At 37.2% G+C, this 9501-nt stretch overlaps 1 pseudogene; it reads left to right on the top strand.

Annotated features, from left to right (window-relative positions):
* The first annotated feature begins 8423 nt into the window (after positions 1-8423).
* LOC116869222 lies at positions 8424-9253 on the top strand (annotated as a pseudogene).
* The last annotated feature ends 248 nt before the right edge of the window (positions 9254-9501 follow it).

The following is a 9501-nucleotide window of genomic DNA, read 5'->3' as shown; positions in this document are numbered from 1 at the left end:
GATAAAGGAATCAATTCTGATAAATCATGAATTTTCTTTTATATTTCAGCACATTATCATGAGATAAAAATAATAAAACTTTCACGTCTACCCTCTAAAAATTATTGGATTTGTATTTCGTATTCTTGGGGGAAAATTTGTCAGCTTATGACATGAGTCTAATAACAAACAAGTGCCACTTGCCTTAGGCTGCTGATGTTTATAAAATACTAATATATTCCAGAGAAGGAAAGAAAGGCAAGTGTAAAAAGCTAAAAGATGGGGTACCTGGGTGGCTCAGTTGACTAAGCATCCAATTCGATACTAGGTCAGGTCTTGATTCTCAATCTTGGGGTCATGATTTCAAGCCCCATGTTGGGCTACATTAAAAAAAAAAAAAAAGAAAAGGAAAAGCTAAAAGAAGACAAATATGAAAGAAGCAACATTCCTAGGGAAACTAAAAGTCATTTTGTTTTTTTAAAGAATAAGGAAAACACAGGATTGGTCATATCTTGGAAGAGTATTGTTACCATCCTCTGTCCGTCATTGTTTCTTCAAAGTGCATGGTGCCAAAAAAAAAAAAGTAAAATGTAGCTGCTCATTAACACCAAGGAATCTGTATTCTCAGTGTTTGAATCCTAGGTAAAATGGAGGATTTCTACTTACCTTAACTCTTTCTAAGAACTCAATTTTCTTCCAGTGATTTAGCTGAATCTAAGTTGAAAAGGAAAAATATATATTTTTTAATAAGAAAATTCCATTTTTGTACTTGAAAAAATCCTCAAAATAATAATTTTGAAGAACTGAAAACCTAAAGCGATTTTTTAAATTTTGAATGTCTTTACTTTTGAATCTGTTTTAAAAATAGTAATAGGAAAAAAAATCATGTTTTACTGTGTTTCTACTCATAAATAACTGAAATTAACACATGGGTACTGCATGTGTATTGCATGAGTATATATTATTACATATAATAATATAAAACCAGAATCAGACTTTAATGTTTGTAATTTAGCTTTCTAATAGAGGTAAAAATTAGGGGAAAAAATAGAGTTCTGAATGGATGAAAGGGGGAAGTTAAGTTATTTAACTTTTTTTTAGGTCTGTTACCACAAAAACATTTTTAAGAAGCACCAGAGGAAATGATGTAGTCAAGAATTGGCAAGCTTTAAGGATCTTTAGTTCATTAAGTTTTATTTAAGGTAAAACTTAGAATCTGTGGATTAAATTCATGAATACTTGGCTTTATTATTATTAATATCAATATTATTTGTTCTCTTATTCTTACAAAGAAATGAAAATTAATGCTTCCTCTAATTTTCTTGCCAGCTTAGATATAAGACAGATAACTCTGGTACCGGCTTACAGCACAAAAGAAGCTGATCAAGTTTTGTAAAAAAAATATGAACTTAAACGGGTAAATAATTGAACAGTGAGGGATAAAAATAATCTCTCAAAACACAGACATTTCCAAACTTTTGTCTCTCTCAATTTGGGAATGAAATTTTATTTGTCCATGTTTTCTTAGTAATTCATTGTCAACAATTTGGAGTAGAAATGAGGTTAGATCAGAAGTCAGGAGACCTGGGAGTCCTTTTTTCGGCTATTAATATGGCATAAGATTTAGGATGAGACACTACTTTATAAAGCATCATAAAATTTTAATGTCAAAATGTATGATCTGTAGCCAAAATTAAAAAGTAGACATATGAAAATAATTGATGGTCTCAGGTGGGTTTCATACCAAAAACTGAACAAAATTTGTTTTGCTCTGGGCGCCATGTTTTCGGTTTCCATTTCCTTTCTATATAAATATATAGATGAGCTCTTCAGAGAGCACCTCTAACATTGCTTTAGTTTAAAAATAACCAGAGCAGATGATTTCATATCTTATTTTAGCCACTCAAACCACACAGCTGCATTCCTTGTCTTTTTTTGTTTTATTTTGTTTCTGGATGAAAAAAAAAAAAAAAGATCTTAAATAGCAGTGATGTCATATCTATGTTCTTTAGACACACAACTGCATCCACAGCTCTCAGTTTCTGTATGTTTGGGGTGAGGGGGTAAAGTATCTATAGTTCTGGAAAGTAGAGTACCTTTTTATGACTTGAGAAGTACCAGCTATCTCCGTTTTTATCAGATCTCCACAATTGTGATATTCTTTACTGTGTATCTCTCTCACCACCAGGAAATGAAATACTCACCATTTTAACTTTCTTGCCAGCTCTTTCTTTCTCAGTATCAGGTAATTGTTAAGCCTCTCCCTACATGTCTTTCTCAGAGCTTGTTCCTATAATAGTTTTCTTTGAACTTCATCTGAGCTTATAACCGTATCTTCCCTGATGTGCTTCTCCCAGACTCAGGTGCCTCTTCATAACTTCTTTACAAATTTAGTCTAGTCAGTCCTGTTCATATCAGAAACTAATTCCCACTTTTGACCTGCTTTTTCCTAGACAGGAAAACAAGTATGGGAGCTGCTTCATTAGTTTTAAAGGGATCAGTTATCTACAGAGGACTAGATCCTTCCTAATATCGTAGATATCTCTTATGGTGGGGACCTCACAGACACATATGAACCTTCATCCCAATTTTGAGCAGCCTTTGTTAGTAGGAAGATTCTCCTCTCAGTTTGCCAAAATTTGCTTCTGTGAAGCTCTTACTCATTGGTTCTCATTTTGCTTTCTGTGTCCAATCAGAAATACATCTACTCTTGTTTCTGAATGATAGCCCAGGTAGGCCAACAAGTCCTGGTGTCCCATTTGCCCCTAACAGGAAAACAGTACCATGTAAGAGCTGTAAAATAACACTGCATAAACAGTCTATGCTACTTTACCTGGTCATTTAACAAGGACATGTTAAGAAAGTGTCTGATTCCTTGTTTATGTTATCGTTTATAGTTGAGAGTGACTCTGACTGAAATCCAGGCAGAATAGGATGTCTGTGTTCCTTGGCTCAGGCTGCCATAACTAAACACCACGAATTTGTTTGGCTTAATAAATAGAAATGTATTGTCTTACACATTTGCAAACTAGAAGATTGAGATCAAGGTTTTAGCAGATTGGGTTCCATCTCTTGGCTATGAGGGAAAATCTGTCCCAAGATTTTCTCCTGGCTTCTGGTCATTTGCTGGCAGTCTTTGGTGTTCTTGGTCTTATAAACACATCGCCCTACTCTCCGTCTTCTGGTTCACATGATATTCTCCCTGTTGTGTCTGTTCTATGTTCAAAGTTCACGTTTTCATAAAGACATCACATATTAAGTTAGGGCCCAGCATAATGACTTCATCTTAAAGTGAACTTCTACAAAAACCTTATTTATAAATCAAGTTGCATTCTGATGTACTGGGAGTTAGGACTCCAACATATGAATCTTAGGGAGACTCAATTCAACCTGTATAACAATTTGGTACAGGTAAAATGGTCGATCAGTGTCTGAGAGTAAATGTTTGATAAAATTTTCTACTATTGTTGTCCTGATTGCTCAGAGTGAGCTAATTTAATGTTATAGAGCCATTTGTGCAAGAGAAGGCTCTCTGACTATCTGCAGTGATGTGGATTGCCCTGCCTCTGACTGCAGAACTCCAGACACATTCTCCTGCTGGGACTTGCACCTCCCATGCCTTAGATAAGAGCTTGATATTCAAGCAGAGGACTGTAATGTGGGAGCCTTTCTTCTGAGAGGGGGTAGAAAGCTGGAAAAAGCATTCAGACCTCACACAGAGCTAGATTCACCCATACGAACCAACAATCGTGAATTCATTTGCTAATGGGAGTCACTTCTACAAATTTCTGTCATGCTAGTTGCCCGGCCGCCATGGACATAGACTGCCCTGCACATTTGTAGCCTCAGCTCTAGGATAACAACCCAAGCAGTTCCCGCACCTCCTTTACACCATAGCACAGTTTGTTTCTCATAGCCAGTTTGCTTTTCTCTGAACATGTTCCACTTTGACTATGATCCCTTTAAAAAAGGTCCTTGGATTTGGAAACAAGACTTAAATAGAGTGGAAGCAAAAATATGATTTTTCTGGACATTATATTTCTTAATGCTTATTACCCTTTTTCCTTTTTTATGAGACTGAGCGCTACCTATTGCACTAACGAGGCACCTAACTTTGTTGTTGTTTTTTTTTTTTAACGCAGATGTATCAGAATGAATTCATTGTGTTCTCTGATGCTTTCTCAAAAGTATCTCCTAGTCATGATAATGAAAATGCATATGCCAGTGAAACAAGCTTTGTAGGGTAGGGATGATGGTCATGATGGTGATGGTGACGATGGTGATGACGATAATGACAGATGGATGGATGGACAGATAGATAGACAGATAGATAGACTGAGAGAATTATTGTAAGAAATTCAATTTAAGTAATAGTGGGGTTTGGCCGGGAAGTCTGAAATCTATAGGACAGGCCATCAAGAAAGACTATAAACTCCAGCATGACCAGGTGCCGGAGTCCACAAGCAGAATTTCCTCTTCTTCAGGAAAATCTCAATTCTGTTCATAATGTCTCTTACCAAGAATCATGAATCATGAATCATGGCCATCCAGATCATGCAAAATAATCTTTATATAAAGTCAACTGATTGCAAATGTGGATCACATTTATAAAATACCTTCACTACAATATCTAAATTAGTGTTTGATTAAATAACGGGACACTATCGCCTAGTCAAGTTGACACATGCAACTGACCACCACAGAGACTAATTCCCGCTCTAAAAATTACTTATGGCTGCCTGAGTGCCATGTTCAGTAGGATTTTGAGGTTGCATCTAGCCTCAACAGTAAGAGCACTTACCAATATCTGCCAAGTGCAAGGGAAAAAGGAATGGCTACATATAGAATTCACTTTTCTTAATCTAATAGCAGAAATGGATAAATACATACACTAGTAACATAGAGTCAGCTGTGTTTAGTATCATAACAGAGAACTCACACAAAATACTATACTATCAAGAAAAATTCAGCTGTATATCATGATGTAAACATGGTTTCTCTAGGGTAATACAAGGTATACTTTGTTTTTCCAGTAGCCAATTTTTCAATTAGAATGTACAATTTAGTAAATTTGTTGAACAGTAAAAAGTAATATTTAAAACATCTAAACAAAAATAATAGAGAGATGAAAGATGAGTTACCTTTCCTCTCAATGTTCACAACGTATTAATAAAAAAATACCAAAATGACATACACATAGATTATTTAAATTAATATTTATAATCAAACTAATTATATTTCAAGTAGATGACTGATATATTTGGAATTTCAATGTACATTTGTTGGTCTATGAACACATGACAGTGCAGTAATAGACGAGATTGAGATTTTGACCATGACAGGAGTTTCTGCAGGCTCGCCAAGACACTTTTCCCAGTCTGTGTGTACACGTTCAATGTTTAGCCTCTCCTGACCCCAAACTTGGTCCCTCATAGTCCCCTTTTTGTAATGCATTCTTAACTTCATTTTGTGCCTTGCATGTATGTCCCCGCCAAACCCGAATAGTGCCCAAGGCTCTTGTCATTCTCAGGATGCTCAGGGTCCCAGGTCGGCCTACCCAGATCACTTGTAGAGCCCTTATTTCTCTGCTAATGGGTTAGACTGTCATTAGATTGAGTACCCCTTCTAAAATCTTTGACTACCAGCAAAATCTTTCTGGTCCCCAAACTTTCTGCAATGCCTATTTCAGAGTTTTATAAAACTTCTATAACTACATTTCTCCCATCTTCCTCCCAGTGGTTTTATCCCCATGTCCCAGAAACTCTCAAACCTGGTTCTTCTTTAATGGTTGTTTTACTTGTCTACTAAGTGCATGAATGGAAATTACTGATAGTAAAATGCTTTGTTGTCCTATATTCCTCAGTTACTTTCCAATTCTTTCCAATTCTACATCTTTCCAATTCTACATCTCTTTTACCCCATAAATTCTCCAAACTTAATGTCGCATGTTTGCCTTAAATAGAGTTAATTGGTATAATGAGGCATCAATCGAAAAAGATACTTTGAGTTAGAAACAAGCTTGGAAAAGGTAAACTAAATTCCCTACCACAGGGATTTTTGCCTCTGGGTGTGTCTGGAGGCATCTTTGGTGGTCACAGCGGGAGGAGTGGATGCTACTGACATCTAGTGGGTAGAGGCCAGGGATGCTGCTTGACATCCTACAATCCCTAGGACAGCTCCACACCCCCCATTATCTCCCCAATTCCACCCCCCCCATAAAAAAGGGGTGCGCAGCCCAAAATGTCAGAAGTGACAAGGTTGAGAAATCTAGAGATAAATAAAGGAAACTTCTAATTACTTTTTGGTATGGATGAGTAATAAAGATACAGGTGAATTATCAATCTGCATTTTCACTAAAAAGAAAATAAGCTTAAATTTAAATTTCTGAGAGATAGATTGTTTAGCTAAATGAACTTCCTGATTGTAAATTGTTTCAGCAAATGTTCAGAGTGTATCGGCATTTTTCTTGAGTGATTTTAAGTATATTCCTGCCTAAAGGCTGTGGAGAAAATGTAAGAACATTTCAGGATTTTTATATTATTAGCATTCTGGGAACAACCGATACCAGTTCACAAAATAAACAAGCAAATCCAAAAGATGTGCCACTGCTCTGGGATTTTTTCCTGATTTTCTTTTACCGGTGTGGATTACGAAATTATCTTTCTCATATATCCATATTATGTCTTCAGTCTCATCACTGAAGTTTATAATATTTAACATTACCTGCAACATAGCCTAATGATTGACATTAAAAAATCTTAGCTCATTTTCTCAAAATTTGTATTTGTGCTACCTCCAACTCTGTTGGAGTTAATCTGTACTCAACTCTTTGGAGTTGATTCGTATTCTTCAACATTTGAGCAATGAATTATCCTCCAACTGATAGCTATTTTAACACAAAATACAGAAGAATGCAATTTCATAATACTACTAGTGGATGCTGACTCCCTCTTCTTCTTTTTTTTTTTTTTTACTGAGAGCTCTTCCCTATGGCTACATGGTAGTTCTATTCATTGTATTGTTGTTGCTTGTTTTTACTGAAAACAGCATTTTAAAATCATTTTAAATAAGAAAACTCAGGTTCACTTACACTTGATGTCAGAGAAGGATTGATTTTTTTTCAGAGGATGTTTGGATATTTGAATAGAGCTGGTGCATTCATTTTAATCCACTCAGGAGAATTGGCCTTTCCTGTGAGGAGTTAGGTGTGTAGGTAGCACTGAGATAACAACTGTAGGAAGCAGCTCCCACAGCTGGAGCTGGGAGAACAGAAGAATAAGGTTGGACTGGTCAGAACACAGAAATCTGGAGTGGGACCCTCAGGAGGGTCCTCTTTAATTGATGTAAGAGAAGAATTGATTTTTTTTGGTAATTTTTCATAATTATAATTTGTAATACTTTTAATTAAAATATTGAAAGTTCCTGCATTAAATGATATTTGGTATTCCTTAACTATTTAGAGTGGCCATTTTGAGAGGTTTTGATAGCTTCTATTTTTTCCCAAGTATTAGTAATCTCTACTTCCACTTACTTAGCTTGCTTCAGGAAAGAATGTCTCTTTATATTTTAGATTATAGCTATGTAGGTGCATGCCTTATCTTTCCTTTTAGATTACAAACTGTGGAAAAGAAGTGTGCCCTTTTCCACCTTATATCTCCTGACATACTCAACCAAATTTTTGGAAATTAGAGTTGCATATATAACTATATATGTAAATGAAGGTGTGTATCTTCTGTATCTATAATTAGAGACAGACTGAATTGATACTGTAATATAACAGGAAAAAGAAATACACACACACAGGAGGAAGCCAAGAATATGATACGGCTCTGGCATTAATGAGCTATGTGACCTGAGGCAAGTAATCTAATCTCTTTGGGCATCAAGTCTTCTAGTCTATGTATGATATTTTTACTCATACAACCTAAATATAAAATGAGCAATGAGCTCTGTTCCCACTTTCTCTAAGAGATAGGTAGAAATAAAGGTCCCTTATTCAGGCAAAAATACCTGCTGCTGCTAACTTTAATCAAATTCTTAAAGTCATAGTCTTCCGGCAGCTGCTCTTGTAAATGGAGAAAATAGTTGATGACAGCTTCCAGCCTTGGAAGCCTCTGGCAGTTACAGCTTTACAAGTCTTTTCAGTAGGATTCCCGGAGTCAACTCCTTTTCTCCTGGGTGTTCAACCTTGGATATTATTGGTGCTCACTATACTCCCTATGAGGAGGAAAGTTGCCTTGTGCGTGGAAGAGTCCAGTACAGGTAAACTGAAGTGTCATCCACGAAGCAGGCAGACAATCCAGGAGCATTTGATAATGAAAGTATTGTTGTTCAGCTCCAGACCTACCTTCCTATACTCTTCTTTATGATCCTGGAACTGGAAGTGTGCAAACCACGCTTCTTCCATACAGCTGGCTCTGTTATGCTCTGCTATAAGGAGCTCTTTTTCGTGGCGCCTCAGAGGCGGTAGGCTGCTTCAGGATGAAGCTGAACATCTCTTTCCCAGCTACTGGCTGCCAGAAACTCATTGAAGTGGACGATGAACGCAAACTTCATACCTTTTATGAGAAACGTATGGCCACAGATGTTGCTGCTGACGCCCTCAGTGAAGAATGGAAGGGTTATGTGGTCTGAATCTGTGGTGGCAATGACAAACAAGGCTTCCCCATGAAGCAGGGTGTCTTGACCCATGGCCATGTCTGCCTGCTGCTGAGTAAGGGGCATTCCTGCTACAGACCAAGGAGGACGGGAGAGAGAAAGCGCAAATCTGTTTGGGGTTGCATCATGGATGCCAATCTCAGTGTTCTCAACTTGGTCATTGTAAAGAAAGGGGAGAAGGATATTCCTGGACTCACTGATACTACTGTGCCTCAACGCCTGGGACCAAAAAGAGCCAGCAGAATCTGCAAACTCTTCAATCTCTCTAAAGATGACGTCCACCAGTATGTTGTGAGAAAGCCCTTAAACAAAGAAGGTAAGAAACCTAGAACCAAAGCACCCAAGATATAGCGTCTTGTTACTCCACGTGTCCTCCAACACAAATGTCGGCGTATTGCTTTGAAGAAACAGCGCACTAAGAAAAACAAGGAAGAGACTGCAGAATATGCTAAACTTTTGGCCAAGAGAATGAAGGAGACCAAAGAAAAACGCCAGGAACAGATTGCCAAGAGATGGAGGCTGTCCTCTCTGAGAGCTTCTACCTCTAAGTCTGAGTCCAGTCAAAAATGAGGTTTTCTAAGAGTGACAAATAAATAAGATCAGACATTAAGTCCCACCCCCCACAAAAAAAAAAAAAAAAAAAGCTCTGCTATAGGGAAATTTTAAGGAAAGGTTAGAAGGGTGGAGGAAAGAAAAAAAAGTTGCTCTTTCCTGTTTGCTTTCCCTTTCTGTTAACATCGTGTTGGCTGAGACACCTGGTCTAGTTTGATTTTTTCTAAACTCTCATGGTACCTCAGTGTACCCCTCAGAAGTATCAGTCCAGTTGGCTGATGCACTTTTTTCAGGGGTCTTAGTAGAAGCTCC

This window comes from Lontra canadensis, unplaced genomic scaffold (assembly GCF_010015895.1).
Source record: "Lontra canadensis isolate GAN:19392208 unplaced genomic scaffold, GSC_riverotter_1.0 scaffold18, whole genome shotgun sequence".
Lineage (NCBI taxonomy): Eukaryota > Metazoa > Chordata > Mammalia > Carnivora > Mustelidae > Lontra > Lontra canadensis.
Note: the sequence above shows the minus strand (reverse complement) of the source record. Positions and strands in the feature narration are given on the sequence as shown.